Raw genomic sequence first — 19,915 nt, forward strand, 5'->3', positions numbered from 1 at the left:
AAACAAACTTGATTTTTTACATATTGCCAGGATCAAAATGAAGCCTGTGAAGTGAACAAGATTGTCAATCATCTGGCACTTGATTTAGTTTGTGATTTCAGTGTTGAAAATTATCATTGATGCAATTTCAGGAAAGAAAATACAGTCCATGTGTCATAAAGAAAGACAACTGATTACAGGAACAAGTTCTTCAGGTCTGAGGTGTGGAGCAAACTTGTCAAACAATTTTAGAAAGCTAGATACAGGTTTACAAAACATTGTACATGACGATACATTCCTGAGATGGTCAGATCTGTAGGTGGAAATTATGTAGTGCTTAAATCTGTTCTTACCTTTTGTTTTCCTTTTCCAGTTTATCTAATCAGCCTCCTCTTTCTCTGATCACTCTTATTCTTAACCTGCTAAATGTGCATGTGCTTTTTTCTTAAAATTCTTCATTTATTGAATTTTATTTTATTTCTACACTTTTTAACATACATCATTGGGAATTAAACTATTATCTTTAATTTATTAAGTTATCTAGGTACCTTTTAACTTACGTTACTGTGTATCTAATGAATCATGATGGTTTAACTTTATTAACTGTTGACTGATAGATGATGTGATAGAAATTACATACTTCTCTGAAATCTGCTTTGATATGTTGTTTTTCTTAATCTAATGTGATAGGAATTATATACCGGTATATTAATATGCAGTGATGGCTACATTGTGGGTGTTGTTTTTTCAATCAATCTACTGTGGTCATAGAATTTATGCATACAAAAACGTAAATACATGCGTGACCTATTATTCCTGATCGATTTTCACTCTCTTCACAGACGACAACAAAACACTGGCATACGAGGGTGGATTGATTGATGATTTCATCTTATGTTTGACATGTTAAATGTGTATTAAGAAGAAAACCACAAATATGCCAATGAAATATTTACTCGGTGGTGAATGGTTTTAATAACTATATTTTATAATTCTTTCCGGAAGCGTGACATGTAAGTGCAACCACAATCATCCGAGTGGGAGGTCACGCAGGTCAATAGTGCATTTGATACGCCTCGACAAAATACCTTTCCGAAATACATATCGGTCGGGGAACCGATGACGTTCAGACGATAGATATACATGTATGTACTGTGTCACTGTTTCGCCAGTGCAATTCGGTCCTCTTGTCAATTCAATGTTAACTTTTATGGTCCTTAATTGATTTAAAAGTTCCGATTGTACAAAAATGTCCAGATATACTTACTTTTGTGATCACATTATCGACAGTTACTGAGTTAATGTCATATAAGCCAGGTTGACAGCTGGTCTGAATGGTGTTCGTGGTATAATTTAATTTCCCGCGGCAAGTGCATATTCTTCCTCTTTATTAAAGAACGCAATAGATGGTAGACAACTCTTCTGACGCTGCGACATAAATTTTCTTGATAACCAAAACTGCCCACGATCTATTCAAAACGAAGCCCGATGTGGAAATAATTCAAAAGAAGTATTAATGGGAGGCTACGGAAAACGACGAAATTCTGTTTTTTCCGCGAAAATAAGTTTCTGTGTCATTGTTCAATGAACTGAATTGGTACATTTTTGTATTTATTCAATAAAAAAATTAAACCTATGGTTTTCCACCTCCTTGACTGTCCGACTGTCTATCTCTAGGCGTGGTATCACCGACTAAGTTGTATACAGACTCGGATATGCCTATAGAAGTCTGCAGTACTTTATACATTTGTCGATAAAATAAGCATTCACCATCACAAACTGTTTGAGAAATTATTTCAGAGAAAAATGCAGTTGTCATCATGATGAGTCCAGGAACAGTGATTCCACTTAGCAATCCTAAATGTAGAAAAAAAATCGCCTTGGTTATGTCAGAGACATATATAACACATATACGTCTCTGGTTCTGTACAGCTACATTTGTTAAGTTTAAAGTTGTGATCATGTGTCCTTTCTGTCGTAACAAATGTTGATAAATTGACAGTCGGTTTTCTATGAAAGAAAAATAAATTATTTTGAAAATGACGATGATATTCCCCCTCATCATACGGTATTTTAGAGTTGGAGTTTCAGATGTTACGCTGTATGGAATATCCCTTATTAGCCTTGGGATAAGTTTGATTTCCCTTTCGTTGGACATTTTCAATTATTTAAAAGTCTTTTAGTTTATACGGATTCCATATACATGATGTATATTCCAGTGTGGCCTGACTAAATCTTTAAATAGTTGTGGGAACATCTGATTATACCAAAAATAGAATTTGCTCTGTTGATAGGACTTTGTTGGGTAAAATGAGAAATCCTTTTTTTTCCAATTTCAGTTTTCTAAAGAGTTATCACTTTGATTCTGTAGATGGTATACCTTTACATCTTATCTTGTCCTTCTATTATTCAGTGTTCTTCATTTTTGGGTCTTATCTAAATCCAATTGTAGAATATCTATATCTTGATTTTCAAGAGTTATCAATTTGTCATTTTGATTCTGTAGATGATATACGTTTATATCTTCTTCTATTATTCAGTGTCCTTTATTTGTTTGTCATCTTTTGGAGCTTATCTAGATCCAACTGTAGAATATCTATATTTTCTTGATATATAATATTGTAATAAACTTGTTCGTGTCATTGGCAAAGAGGGAACGAGGTAATAATACATTTTCCAGCATATCGTTAATATAAATAATGAATATAATGTTTATAATGAGGAGGATAATGATGATGGTAATGTTTATGATGATGATGATGATGATGATGTTTCTTTTTCTTCTGATGATGATGATGATTACGATGATGGTGTTTGTGATGATGATGATGATGATGATGATGATGATGATGATGATGATGATGATGATGATGATGATTACGATGATGGTGTTTGTGATGATGATGATGATGATGATGATTACGATGATGGTGTTTGTGATGATGATGATGATGATGATGATGATGGTGTTTGTGATGATGATGATGATGATGATGATTACGATGATGGTGTTTGTGATGATGATGATGATGATGATGATTACGATGATGGTGTTTGTGATGATGATGATTACGATGATGGTGTTTGTGATGATGATGATGATGATGATGATTACGATGATGGTGTTTGTGATGATGATGATGATGATGATGATGATGATGATGATTACGATGATGGTGTTTGTGATGATGATGATGATGATAATGATGATTACGATGATGGTGATGATGATGATGATGATGATGATTACGATGATGGTGTTTGTGATGATGATGATGATGATGATGATGATGATGTTGATGATGATGATGGTGATGATGATGATTACGATGATGGTGTTTGTGATGATGATGATGATGATGATGATGATGATGATGATGATGATGATGATGATTACGATGATGGTGTTTGTGATGATGATGTTGATGATGATGATAATGATGATTACGATGATGGTGTTTGTGATGATGATGATGATGATGATGATGATGATGATGATGATGATGATTACGATGATGGTGTTTGTGATGATGATGATGATGATAATGATGATTACGATGATGGTGTTTGTGATGATGATGATGATGATGATGATGATGATGATGATGATGATGATTACGATGATGGTGTTTGTGATGATGATGATGATGATAATGATGATTACGATGATGGTGTTTGTGATGATGATGATGATGATGATGATGATGATGATTACGATGATGGTGTTTGTGATGATGATGATGATGATGATGATGATGATTAAGATGATGATGATGATGATAATGATGATTACGATGATGGTGTTTGTGATGATGATGATGATGATGATGATGATGATGATGATTATGGTGGTGATGATGATGATGATGATGATGATACAACTTAATCAAGATTATGGTGATGTGTGAGTGAGCATATTGTATGTTGTATGTTTGATGATGTTTTGTTGATGTAATTGTTATGTACATTAAAAACTCTTGAAAAATGAAAAAATAAAAAAAAAAAATAATAATAATAATGAATATGATATGGCCAGAAGAATCACACTGAATACGTCATGTGATTTGGATGGTGATCATTCAATCAATACACTTTGGTGCCTCTTGTTAAAGAAATTTTCTTATTAAGTTTATTGTGGTCTTTCCGATTCCACAACTCTTTAGTTTGGGAATATGGAGACGATTGGGTATTTTTGTTGGCACTCCTCAATAGTAACTTACAACAGGTTTTTGACTACATTAGAAATAAATATTGTTTATAAAATAATGCAATGTTTTACTCAGTGGCAGAACATGATTTCTACTTGTTTCAAGTGTCATAAAAGATTCAAGTCCTTGTGATACTAATAGGCAAACATCATTTATTAAATAAACAACAAAAACAAAAATTTCATTTAAAAATAAATAACACATCTTATTCATATGCTTATATTGATTGATTCAAAACAAATTAAAATTGGAGTTGAGAATGTATCATTTTTTGTCCACATACACTACAATCCTCTTTCCTCTTGGAGTTTCATTTTGAATTTGGATTTCAGTCAACAAATTCTGTTTGAGATGGGTACATTTTATCACTGGTTACCTTAGGATTCCTATAGGATTATGGTCTATTAAGATACAAATGTATGGATGCACCTGAAAAAGGACTACATTATGATTCTATACACCTCCTTTCTTATTTATAAAGCAAAGGGTTCTGGTTGACAAGAAATACAATATATAATTGATGCACATTTCAAAAATTTTCAGGAAAATATTTTACAGAATTATTTACTGGGGCATTTTGCCTTTGAAGTCCTACTACATGAATTAGAATTGCTTTCCGGGAGTAAGGTTTCAAAGGATCAGCCCAATCATTCTCTGGTGACATAGAGTGTATAATTGAATATCACATGAAAACAGGAAACCCCTGTAATACCTTCTACACTACAAATATTCATCATCATACTCCAAAGTTAATTCTTTGTAACATCAAGATATTAACAATCTGCACTTAGTCTAATAAATAAATATTTTTTATTGGCAGAAACAATGTAACCAATTTAATTGTTGATACATTGTATTACAACAAAATTACATTTTATACATAATTCATCCAGGAAATCAGTACATGTATTTTGTATTAAAAAAACATACTTTTGGTATACATTCATGTATGATTACATTTTAGGTGAATTAGTTAAATCAATAAATATATCACAGACTTGCAATGATGAACATATCTGAAATTTAGATATAATTGTAACGATGGATGGAAATTATCCATACATATATATAATTACAACTCTACAGGTAGCCCAGCTAGAATAATTAGTAGGATGCCACAAGGCTTTATTAAAAGTTTTAAACTTGAACCAAACAATAATATACCCCCAAATCAGTACTCTATATCTTAATGATCTCAGCAGATATAAAGAGGATCATTGAAATGCAAGCTACATGAAATTGATTGTTTAAACAATGAACATAACACCCATATATTTTTTTTTCACTTGAAAACATCTGTATAGTGTTGTCATTCATTCTCCTAACCAAGAAACATTCAAAGACAGCAATGATTTTCGTGACATGTATGCATTGCACACAATGTATCTATATGTACATGTACACCAAGAGAGCTGGATGATTAGTCAAGAGCCACAATAGTTAACACAGCTATAACAACATAATAATCCACAACCTCAAGAGTCCAGGTCTCCATTTTTATAAGATCAAAACTGATGAACACTTAACACTAATTTAGTATTCAACTTGCAATTATTTTCACCATGCATTATTATTGATATTTTTTTGTTTTCAAAGAATTATAAACAAATATTTTCAATGTTTTCCAAATCATTTGTGTGTGACTTTCTTGTGCATGTTCCTCCACCTATTGCGGAGATCCTGCGAAGTACGCCCTTTTGAGAAGCTGAAGGAGTTAAGAATGGACTTCCAATTGTATCCATACATTTTCACTCCCCTTACCAAACGCCTCTCTTCACACATAGAGAACAATCTGCTACCTCTCTTCCTGGGATTCTTTTCAATGGCAGGTGCTTTAGCTTCTTTTGAAACATCAGATTGTGAGGCCTGCAGAAACGTGTATATCAGATGAAAATGTTCAGGATTGTTGTGATGGAATTCTAAACTTCCAGTGAAGTTTAAAGAAATAATATATAGTCTATCATTGTGACATCTAGTGATGGTGTAGATAGAAAACAGTGAGATGGCATTTTGTTGATTTTCTGCCAAATGACAAAATCAATGATGCAACTAATTGAAATGATCATGTGATCATCATTACCATGATGAAAATTTAACACACATATAGCTCTTATGTCATTACTTATGTACACACATTGTAAACATATGTTATATACTCACAATTATTCGTTTGTACTTGTCTCTGAGGTCAGTAGCTGTTCTCGAGGCGTGGAACTTAAATGTTACAAGGATCTGGTTCCAACGAGTACCAAGCTGTGTCACGCCCTTCATGATGTTGTCCACTTCTTCCTCTGTATATGGAATTCTACTGCGACGGGACATTGTACCCCTCAAAGATGCCAGATTATTCTGACAAGAGATGGTGGAATGTGGTGGTGTCACCTAAAAGCATAGATCTCTGTAGTTGAGCTTGTCCATTCACTGCAAAGTGCCTTTAGATTGAAGTCAATCAAATCGAAGATAATAGTTTAACATCTATATTCAGAGATTATTCATAAAAGAACAGAAAAAAGTTATTTCAGTTAAAAGAAAAGAGAAGTTAAATTTTAATCTCATTACTGTCTTTTTTTCCAAAAATTATTTGATTAAAGTAAATTGTATATACCCTGCCATCATCGTCAGATTCACTAGTTATGAAGTCATAAACAGATATGGTTTTCTTTGTGCATTGCAAATCCTCATTATGTGTTGATGACATGGAAATGGAAGGTAGTGGCCTGGTTTTGCTGTAAAGTGACAAGTTCTTCCTCATTTTCTGGATATATTTCCTTTCATAATTTCGGATAGCTTTGTGGTTCTCACACGTGTACAAGCTAGTCTCAAGAAGTAGGTTATAAGTTCGACTGTTCATCAACATCCTTTTGTTGTCTGATGGTGAACTAAGCCATACTGTGCAACCTGAATAGGAATAGATTTTCATCTATTGATTGCAATTAACAATTCATCTGATTCCTTGTCCAATATAGATAGAACACTTAACATATGTCGGCAGAATAAAAACGGTTTTGCTACAGATAAAAATAAAGGCTTAAAATTAAGTGTATTAGTTATGGTGATTGAAGATCTGAAAGGATGTGTGTTGTTTTTTATCTGAATTCTGGGTTTTGAGAGTTCTGTACTGAAGACAGTGTTAACACTTTTCTGTTAATATTTACCTGGGCACTTTGAGACTTTCAACTCAGAAGCAGATTTCTGATTATCAAGGCACACCAAATTCTCCTCTAATGAACTTTCAGAGCTCTCCTCATCAGATTCATCATCTGTAAAACCAGATTACTTCAAATACAATATAACAAGAGATTTGTTAACACCTACTTTAAATATTTAATCGGCAGTGACCTAATACATGGTAATCAGCCCATCCATATTTATGTGTTTAGTGGATTTACTTGTATATGAACTAGTGTTATTACAATGTATTAGCCAACCCCTAAATTTGAATAGGAAGTAATGTACATGTTGGCCCTCTACTCGTGGGATAAACATGGTACACACTAAAAACACTAAATACATAAATCTAGTTTCTAGTACTGTCCTCTTGGTCCTGAAAAACACCACTATATCATGAAGTGCTGGATACCTATGTGCTCACCTTGACAATGTTGATAGCCAAAGCACTCTCTGAATAAGCTGAAAATTGCTTTATGTATGTAATTCAAATATATTATCTGTCATTGCCCGTTATGGTCAAAAATATCTTGTATAGGATAATGCTGATGAAAACTACACGAAAATGACCAAATTATGTTTAAAAAGAATATATATATATATATATAAATTGTGTATCATTATATTATATTATCAATTATTGATTTTTTCAGTCTAACAATTAAATTAAAAACAACAAAAAAAAATTACAAACTATCAACACCTCGGCACATAAATACATACACCATATTCAAAATGATAATTGCCCAGTCTCTAATAATCGCTTCACGACTCTGAGGGTCTTTATATTAAGGTAATTACATCCATATCTGACTGCAGGACATATACCCATACATTTTGTACATAATCCAAAAACACCAACATAACACATTTTGTTTATACCAACATGAAAGGTACAGAACATGATCACTTCAATGTTGGTATGATTTCATTATCTTAAAATGTATTCTTAAAATTCTTTTTTTATTGTTTATGTTTTCAATCAATCTTGATTAAAAAAACCAACATTAAAAGTTGAGCAAAATTAGTACCTGCAACACTAGAAAATGTATCTGAGCAGCATTCATGAACGCTTTTACCATCAGAATGGTCCGTCATTTTTTTAACAGATTTGACACTGCATGGTGTGCTTCTAATGTTCGATTGAATCGGTGTTCCCATCCTGCCACTCACTCTTTGCATTCCTTTGATAAACTCTGCTTTCCATCGTATTGGAGTTACATTGTAGCATATATTTTGCGAAAAAGATTTTTTTGGAATGTTTTGATTCAATTTTTCCTTCTTTGCAGTTTCCACTAGATCAAAATCAAACTCTGATCTTGTATCTATAACAGAACTGCAGTCTGTGTCAGGATATGATTCTACAGCAGTCAGTTTTGGATGCAATGATGCTCCACACTTGACAGATGAATACAATCCATCCCTGATAGTCTGTGATGGAGTCATTCTTGTATTTCCAGGGCGTCGCACTGGTGTTTGATAGCAGCTGGTCCTTGGAGGTGGCCTTGGTTTGACAAACACATCGTTTTTCTCACTTTCAGAAACAGTACATGTCTTTGTCAGTGGAGAGGTAACTTCATAATTTGTGTGTTTTTCACTTTGGATACTTGTACTGAAAATTCTATTTTTATCATTACATGTGTTGTCAGTAAAAGCATCCGTGAAAACACTTGTTCTACTTTTCTGATTATCTACTAGGTTCTCATCAGAAGTCTCAGCATAGCGAGTTCTGGTTAGAAATTGATCATGGGAGTTTGAAGTCTTGGATATGTCTGTAGCTGAGGAGGATGTGCTCAACATATGGTTGACAGGTTGTTTCTCTTGTTCCTTTTCCTTCCTATTGATTCTCAATGATGCCATAGGTTCTTTACCCGGACAGGATAATTTTGATCCAGACAGATTGTTCGCCATTGTGGTCCTACCTGTATTTTCAAACTTACTGTTGTCCATATTAGCACCTGCCATTTGGTTAATTTCATTGAGTGTTCCTTTCCCTCCATTTCTATGGTTGTCTGTGTTATCTATGTTTCTTACAGGTTCTTCACCATGACTTTCCAGACACTGATAATCACTGTTTCTGTCTCCCTTGTGGTCTAAAATATATTGATTTGCAGGATTCTGTTCCTGAGAAAAAGCTTCAACATCAGCAGGTATATTTCGCAGATCATCATGACAATTCACATTTTCATAAACTTGAGGAGAAAATCCTCTCCTGGAATTTTGTTGTGTAGTTATGTAATTTGGCATGACTAGTCTTGCATTTCCATCTGGTCCCATGACAAAGGGTCCCTGCCCTCCCACAGAAGGACAGTCCACTCCCTGATTTCCCCATGAATATTCTGGGTAGTTATTCATACAACATATACTAGGATGTTCTACATTAAGTTTCTGAAGACACATGCTATTTGGTGTACCACAACATGTAGAGTGGCGATGGAGTCTGTCTGCCTTTACAAAAGGTGATCCCTGCACTGAGTGGATTGGCACTCTGCCATAGTGCTGAACATGAGGTGATAATGCATGCATTTGAAATGCTAATGATTCCATCTTCGTCCTTTCTTCTCTTTCCTGGAATACACATTCCAAAACCAATATAAACATTGTATCCACCATAAATTCTTGATTTAATTTCATGATTGTTATTCATGATGATTGTATCCGGTAATATCAAAATGTTAGGTGACTTTGAATGACAATAAATCAGATTACCAGGAACAACCACAATTTGTATAAAAATCAATTTACCTGTTGTAATTGAAAAAGAAGATTTTTTTCACATGATGTCACAGGAAGAGCATCTTTCCTTTGTCCTGTTTGCTGCAGAATCAAGCTTTTCTCTTCAGTCTCTTTTTCAATTGCTTTCAGTCTTTCACTTATCTCATCAATTTTCAACAACATCTTCTTCCCATTTTCTCTGAAATCAAAACCAAAATTAACGTACACACTCTTTCTGTATATTATGTCCCCACTCCCCCCACCATCCCCTAGCCCTCAAAAAAAAAAAAAAAAATAGACAAGTGTAATATGGCAAATGTGTCCCTCCTTCTACAATTGTACATCCGAGATGTTTATCTGTTGTCATGAATTAATGACTTTTTTTTTTGATTCTCTCACCTTTTCATGTGAATACCATTTTCCTGTTGCCTAATTTTGCTATCCATGTTTATTTTACCTGCCTTTTTTCGGCTTACAGTTCAAATATGTAATTACCATTTCCCTTTTAATCATACACTGATGCATGACTTTCATGCAAGACAGATCCATTCATCACAAGTGTTATCATACAAGGAGATAACTATATTCTCATGCTTGACAAAAAAAAAGTGACACCTCTAACCATCAGACAACATCTTTCTGTAACAGAGGTCATTATATATTTCAATGCCTCCATTAGGATTCGCACCCAGAACCTCTGGCATACTAGTCTGATGCTCAACTGATCGAGCTAAAGAGAGGTTCTCTTTAGCAGTGTGGTATATTGTGGATAGTATTTTACCAGGGTTACATTTCTAATAAAATTCTCTTTTTCACACCTCTTACCTCCTGACAGCATCCATACGTTCCGCCTCAGAATCCACTGAACTCTTGTCATCTATCAAAACATTTCATGGAATGAAAAATCACCAGAGATCAATGGCAAAATTAACAAGAGATCCCAGAGGGATCTTGGCGCCCACCATTTGAGGATCTGTTTTCAGTTCTTGAAGATTTGTTTATTTTTTTTTTGTGTGTTACAGGTGTTGTAAATGTTCATGAACTGGTCTTCATTGAATGTACTCAATGATGGCACAAGATATTTTTATTAAGCACCTATTAGCAAATATCATTTGAAAAAGATCCCAAAGTATTATTAGATAGCAGTCAGTTACAGGTGGATAATGGACAATATGCTTGTGCTGTATTACTGTCGACATCCAAGATGGCTGCCTGTGGGCCATCTTGATTTCAAATCAGTCCAAAAAAGGTACAATGCACAACTAGGGACCAAGGGAAACCAATATCTATGAAGTATCAGAAGGATCCATCCAGTACTTCCTCAGATATAGCAGTAACAAGATTTTACTCTCAAAATACAAGATGGCTGCCTGTCAGCCATCTTGATTTCGGATCAGTCCAAAAACGTATAACGCACAACTTGGAACCAATGGGAACCTGCATATGAAATTTGAGAAAGATCCATCTAGTACTTTCCAAGAAATAGCAGTAACAAACTTTTACATTCAAAATCCAAGATGGCCACCTGTCTGCCATCTTGAATTCGAATCAGTCCAAAAAAGGTACAATGCACAACTAGGGACCAAGGGGAACCTGCATATGAAATTTGAGAAAGATCCATCCAGTACTTTCTCAGAAATAGCGGTAAAAATCTTTTACTTCCAAAATCCAAGATGGCCACCTCTCGGCCATCTTGAATTCGAATCAGTCCAAAAAAGGTACAATGCACAACTAGGGACCAAGGGGAACCTGCATATGAAATTGGAGAAAGATCCATCTAGTACTTTCCAAGAAATAGCGATATCAAACTTTTACTTCCAAAATCCAAGATGGCCACCTGTCGGCCATCTTGAATTCGAATCAGTCCAAAAAAGGTACAATGCACAACTAGGGACCAAGGGGAACCTGCATATGAAATTTGAGAAAGATCCATCTAGTACTTTTTCAGAAATAGCGGTAACAAGAATTGTTTATGGACGGACGGACCACGGACGCAGGGCGATTTGAATAACCCACCATCTATTTGAATAGATGGTGGGCTAAAAAGCATTTAACATAATTGTAATACGTGTATTTAGAAAGTCATATGCATATTACACCTGTAGTTCATCATGCATTTTAAGGAAAAATGTGCTTGTAGAAGTACTATGACAATTATTGCAACAGGTAACAAGAGTATAGCAAAAATATGCCATGTGGTATTCAATTATTGTATATAAAGTTCAACACTTCTCTCCATAAAAGTATATTTCTTTACACTTACTTTTGGCTACACACATCTGTAGAAGATATTTAAGAGCCTTTGATAATTCTTCATCTTCTGATTCTGTGAGAAGCTTGACTAGATCTGGAAGGCCAGTGACTGCATCAATCTGTCCCCTGCTCTCACCTTGATAAATAATGTCTAAAGATTAACAATTAATGATATACTGCCATTGTAAAAATGTGAAATTTCAGGAAATGATGTTCACAGATTTCATATTTTTTTGCCTGTAATTTTGATTTCTAATCAAATACGAACCTGAAAATATCACATAACAAAATCATTACTCTATTACATGTCTGCAATGGAAGCATTCAAGTCATTCCATAAACAGCATCTATAGCAATTACAATTATTGTGACCTTGCATGATAGGTAAAACCAATTTAAGTTGGCTGATATACAAGGCATTCCAATGGTCAGAATTCACCTATCAAATTATAAAATTTCCAACAAAATCTTTCAAACATGAATAAATCATTCTTAGACAGTAAGATGGGAAACCACAAACTGATGATCGAGACCTACATTTTATTCAATAGTCATCTCTTCTAGCTGCCACCAAGAACCTAAAGCCCAAATAAATCCCTGCATCAAAGGCAGATAACACATTTACTTTCAATAAAATGTTGCAATTCATTCTGGATTTCATTCAAAGATTTACTATCAACTTCATGAAGTTCACTGTTCAAAAAGTTGCTCAATTACAGGTAATCAAAACTTGAATATTGAGTAGTTTTAATTCTACAACTACACTATCAAATATTTGTTTGTTTTCTAATGTCATGATGTTTAAGGTAGAAGAAATAGCAAATTATAACACATCAATATCTGATTGGAATTTGAAGCCAAAGCTAATCTTTGAAATCTATCTTACAGGACAGTTCCAGCATGTGTCCCAATGTCAGCACCACTTGAAGCTTGTCCTCCTGTCTCAGGGATTCTAGCCGCAATAGTTGTAGCACGGACAGAATTGCATCACCTTTACGGAGGTCTTCTGCATTCTCCACTAAAGTTATTGTTGAATAATTTTTATGAAAATTGTTATTTCAAAAAAAAGTCCAGTTATTTATTCCATTCAATTTCCAACAAAACCATATTTTCTCAATAATATGTATTAACAGTAGATTTCACTGTCACTGGCTTACAGGACAGTATCATTAAATTGATTCTTTATAATTTGAAATATATACCTGGTATACAACAGAAGTTCTGAAATTGATTCCACAGATATGAGACAACAGAGACTTATATAAATATGCTTTGACTTAAAACTTGTACAGCATAAACACTATGTAAAAGAAAATACTTGGATAAAATCATTGGCATATTTCATACAAACTGACGATATGAAAATGACGATTTCCAAGAAGGTTCCCAACTCATACATATCTATCATACAGCAATAAAATTCACAAATCCGTTGGATTAATCACTGGATATGAAAACAAATAAAATTTTGTACAAAAGGAGACAGTGTAAAATTATGTGCTGTACAACTTAATCATGTTCAGCCATACTTAAAATTCATTTAATAATTTTTTCTTTGGTAGCATATTCTTTTATCCTCAAAACAAATTTTAGAAAACATTTTAATTTCATAGTGTACCTAAGATTACATCTTCTTGAAACATTAAATCCCAAAACAAATAACTCATTAAATTTATACCTTTTCACAATTAAAAAACACATTGAAGTATGAGCTATATAATCCCAAATACACAAACCATTGTCGAGAATGCAAGAATCTATGGTCCCTGCTATAGTGACAGCCAGGTTTATCTGTGTTTGACGCAAGTCTGATTCTGAGTTCTGACGTAAAGCTAAATCCAAGGCAACCTTAAGTCGGGCAATAAGGACAGCAAGTCCTCCACACTGTCGCACTTGATTCTGAGTGTGAGCTAAAATGAAACAATGAATGTCTCTGATTAAACCTATTAAATCACCAACTGAATGCATTAAAAAGAGGAGAATCAGACTAAATTTCTGAATATTTCTCTATCATTACTTTCAAAAGTTAATCATAATCATTAAATAAAGGGCAAAAAATGGCAAAGATAAAGAGTCTTTGTTGCCATCAATACACCTACGATTGTTGTGATTGGTTGATTACAGGCTTTCTTTCTCCATTACTCTCTGAAAAATGTATGTCATTGTTCTGTGAAGTGAGAGGATGACTTGCACCCCTTTATGGGGTGGAAACATCTGTACTGATGTCTAAATATTGAATAATTTTAGAAGTCACCTCGAAGTTGTAATGGAGTCTTAATCTGTATTAATGGTGTAGATGTTAATGCTCACTGCATCCTTTCAAATATCTCCAGACCGACTTGAGAGAGGAGGGCAAAGAGATTGGGTTGAATCTTTGTTCTTTTTACTATGTATTAAAGTTTATACCTTGAAACTGACCATGTTAGGACACTTAGTTTACACATAAAAGCACTGGGACTTCTACAGAAACAAAAGAATGTTATCATACATAACAAAATTTGAAATTAATATCAAATACATTGGTTCAAGAACAAGAGAGCATCACATGCTTAATCATATAAAAGTTATTCCTTGTACATATGTTAACCACTAAGCCATCAGTCTATTTCACTAATTACAAGATAAGATACCCAATTGAGATTGTGCAGTTCTTCCATTTCTACAATTCATTCATCACATAGAACTTTTATATCTCAATAAAGGAAAAATATACGCTGTGGCTTAACCTATATGTATAATTCAATTGTGTCCTACCATTACTGGCAACTGTGAAGCCAACTAGAGATAGCAGAGGTCGCAGGACACAGGGGTTGTCACAGTTCTGAATAAGACTAAACATAAATCCCAGCTCAAGTCCACATCGGCCCTGATTTTCATCTTTAAAAGAAAACAAATGTATACTTTTTAATATTTCATAAAAAGGATGTAAATGATCTTAAAAGAAACATTCTTCCTTCCAGTCAGATACTAAATTACTAATTCACTACTTAATTATAAAGTCAATTTGGAAAACTGATATGTTTGATACAATTACATATAGAAGTTAAAGAAAATGTTTGCTAAATTTCATTTCAATTCTTAATTGAAGTGATGTTTATAGATCAAAATGGACTGGAATTTGGAAGCATATAGGGAATAAATAAAAAATTTCATTGAAATTGTTCTACAGTTTTTATTCCTAGTGATGGTAGTTACTGTACCATTGCGTGGATTGTTGACACACATGCAAAGTGTACTAGCCACACTTGACCACAGTTCCACACTGGTCAATCCTACATCCTCAAACCAGGACTCAGTGGTTCCCTGTCTGTTGAACATTTCTGTCTTCGGAAATGCTGAGCTGTAAATTGATGTTCCACCAGAATAAGTGTATTGCCTATCAGATTGTTTCAATGACACAAATAAGAAGTATTTAGTGGCGGCCTGTGAGCACAATAAATGAAAACATCATGACAGACAAAACTGGTTCTTCTCAATAGCACTTATTAAACAGAAAGATGGTCAGTACTTTTAAGATTACAGTGGGAGTGTTTTCAAATTCACATAACATAATGTTTGAAGTCAATTGGAAGCTCTTGACATTAGAAAACAAATCTTGACAGTATATCAGCATATCTATCAATATTACTTATAATTGTTGTGATAAATAAAATGATGAATGGATGTACAATTTGTGAAACTCTCTCGACACCTTTCCCTGTTTATAACTAAATGTATTACCATTTTTAATGCATGTATTTAGACATACCATAACAACTATAGTATAAATAGTGATCTAACATTTTCAACATGTCATACTTATGCAGGTTTTTATTGCATAATTGTTGGTGTCAGGCAAGTCTACAAAGCCAGCACACTTTTAAGTATGATTTCACATCAATATTCTTTTCGAAATGGTAACTTGATACCTGTAGCAACTATAATCAAACCTTAATCAACATTGGTTTACTTACCGTAGTAACTGCAATAAATCTGATAAACATCCTGTAGTTCTCACTAATGTTTGTCCTTGACCTGACAATACAGGGAAACAGATACAATGTTAGACATGTTGGGGGGAGGGGAACAAAAAGAAACAGAAAAATGTTCACTACTTGTCTTGATGTACTTAATGTACAATTTAACAATAGAATGAGTCAATCATTACTGTGTGACTGAAGGCTGTAAGATCTATATTTACACTCTGTCAAAGAGCTGTACAGACCTGGAAATCTATTGTTTCATACAAGGAAGAACGAACCTCTACCTCAAGGGGGATATCTAAGGTTTAAAACTGAGTGATAATAGGAACCTCCATTTTTTCTTTACTTGGAAATTTGTTGCTTGAGAAAACTGGTTGACATAATAAAACCCTGAAAAGTTATCAAGGCACTTAAATGCATACAGGAATCCCATATTGATTTTAGTGACCTTGTCCTTACGAACTATACACCAGTGTATCAACAAGATAAATTTTAAGAATTTTGGAATTCAGTATTCTGAAATAATCTCAAAGTGAAGAGGAAATAAAATAATACCAAAAGAGAAAGTGGGGTGGAATTCCTGACCCCATCTTTGTAACTGAAAGCAATTGGTATAGAAAGCATCGTCATGAAATGAAATTAATCAAATCATAAAACAAGCATATAGAATTGAAACATGGATGGGGAGATACTGACCCACAATGCAAGACAGAGCATCAGAGTGGGATTATGCGTGAAATGCTTTCTCACAGAGCATCTGACCAAGAGTAGCATGAAATGCTTTCTCACAGAGCAACAGACTGAGATTAGGGTGAAATGCTTTCTCACAGAGCATCAGACTGGGAATAGGAAGAAATGCTATCTCAATCCTCATGCCCTAATAACTGCACTTTTATGTGTGGTAAAAAATTATTCCAATTAAGGGCACTGTGTATAATGATACTTACCATTATTGGAAACAAGATTGAGAAGGAAGAAGTTAGCTGTTTGTTTGAGCCTGGTAGGGCCATGTGTATCACTCAGGATTCCATGAAGGTATACAAACACACTGGTAGAAGTGAGGCACTTCTGGCAAAATACTGCCATTTGTCAAAAAAGGAAATTGATAAGGTTCAAATTTTATATACATAAAATATCTAGTGTTTTACAATATGTCACAAAATAGGTATGTCCAGTAACTTTCAGGAACTACCAATCTTCTTAAAACCATGTTTTAAATTTTGTTGGCATTGTATAAAACTCACACGTTAAGATTTTATTTGGCAAAGTTGCATTGAACTATTATTTATTATTTGATTAACTATTTGTCTCCTAAATCAGTCATTTTAAAAAATATCCTAGTAACATGCATGGTGAATATTAAAGTAAAATGGCTCAATAATGAGAATTTGAGAATTTTGTATTCATAGTAATAGTGACTTAATGAGTGAAACTTAAGCACTGACAAAACTTTTTAACTTTAACCCAACACAATCAAATTTTCTGGAAAGTAGACATCCTTGAGGTTTGTCTCTTGATTGATGTGCCCCCCCTCCCACCCCCCCCCCCCCCCCACACACACACACACACACAAACAAACAAACAAAAAATGAATGCAAGAAATATCATGTGATTACCTAATACATATTTTACCTAATAAGGACAGTTATTTACCATTTACTTTTCTTCTGCTGTCCATTAAAAATAACTAACATCACATATGCATGTATGCCATGTCATATTGATTACCATTGTTTTCAATGCAACATCCTAAACAGTAGAATGCTGATTCCTGTACTTCTGAATTTGTGGTGGAAGTTATGATGCTGAAAACAAAATTAAGCCCTCCAATACTACGGAAATGATCCTTCGCTCCTTCTGCAATGTGACCAAACAACAATTCATTAAGAGTATGGAATTGTGCAATAACAGATCAAGTCTGCATTCATTTCTCATTTACCAGGGTAATATTATTGGTTTTAGAAGCGCATTCTACATGAGATAGAATACTAGTCACAAATTTTAAACATACCCGATAAAGAAAGTTTTGAAAATATATGGGTTGACATTGGCAAGGTTGTTGCACCACATCATTAATTATAATTAATATAAAAATACCATGGTTTGAGAAGATGGAGGCCAGCGTAAACAGAGCTTGTTTAGTTGCTGCAGCATTGTCAGCCTGATACTGGAGACATTCCAGTAAAAGTTTCACATCAGTCTTCACTTCTGCAACAAAATGGTTTAAGTAGTATTATAACTTGTCAAGGTGTCAGTAGCAATTTGGAATTTACATGTACTCTAACTAACTGGACCAAGGATATATGTATTTGTTTTCAGTAACAGCTAAAAATTCTGACATGACAATTAAATCACTATGATTTATATTTTTTATTGATTTTTATCAGTTTCTGATGACAAGCTCATAAATAAAGACCTGTGTGTGTACTTATTCAGCAATCTGACAAAAAAAAATGCAAAGTGAAAAAATTTCCAATCCAATTACACTATGTACCATTAGACTCCTTTTTCTTCTCCATACTCATTTCAGTTGAAGAAATTTACTATTTCCAGATTTTGTTGTCATCACCAATTTAGATCTGATGTGCCCACATCTGTGTTGGCTTCACTTCATTTTGAAAATAAATTCTTCGTTTTTGATCACCTGGGCAATGGTGAGTGCCTGTTACATCTGAAATAGATTTAATTAATAATGATACAACATGTAACACATACCACAATGTTTCACAATGCTGTATAGCAATCACATCAGAGATCTATATGTACATCTCATATTTGCGTCTCTGAAAATATGCAAATATTAATATTCCTATGATTTGTTTATGATGGATATGTATATATGCATGTGGCTTCGGAATTCTACGTGGAACTGATGACGGTGTTAAATACAAATGAAGAAGTTTTCATTTTAATTCGGGACGACTATATATAGCTAGTGTGGGATACAGTATGGGGTAATCCGTTTTAGGATTCCTCCTTGGGACTCATTTATATTGGAAGTTTGACGATGTGGACGGGACGAGGGACATTCTCAAACTTCCGATATAAATGATCTCAAGGAAGATTCCCAAAAGAGATTAAGTATGGGCAGAGACGTATATATACGTCTCTGGTATGGGGTAACAAATGATGCATCCTCGAGGACAGAAGGATGGCATTTATAAATTGTTTTGACGTGTCGAATCCCTAAATTTTCAAAAAAGCATCCATTTCATAAAATATTTATCATTTATCGAATTAATAGCAAAGCATGTCGATTCAAACTTTACAATATTTGTTAAGGACCTACTGATTAGAATTCCTCGTGTTGATTGTTTTCAAGCAGACGATCCAGTGAGCAAAGGCATGAGCGACCTTACTCTTGAAAATCTATTTACAAATTGAACAATTTTGACAGTAAATCTCAGTTTTTAACAAATGTAAAATAGTTCATTTTTTTAAAAAAAATATATCAACGCAGATATCTTATTGTCAGCAAGAATTTTCATTGATATGGGCGAAGAATCTGCCGGCACGTGACAAAAACATTACATGGCGGCTAAAATTGACTTACTTTCTTAAGTGATTCGGAGCATTACATTTCATGTGTAACATAAACTGATAACTGATTTTTTAAATTGGATGTCATGA

Source organism: Ylistrum balloti, unplaced genomic scaffold, assembly GCF_031769215.1.
Source record: "Ylistrum balloti isolate Yb309-2 unplaced genomic scaffold, AGI_CSIRO_Ybal_v1 Utg370242, whole genome shotgun sequence".
NCBI classification, from domain to species: domain Eukaryota; kingdom Metazoa; phylum Mollusca; class Bivalvia; order Pectinida; family Pectinidae; genus Ylistrum; species Ylistrum balloti.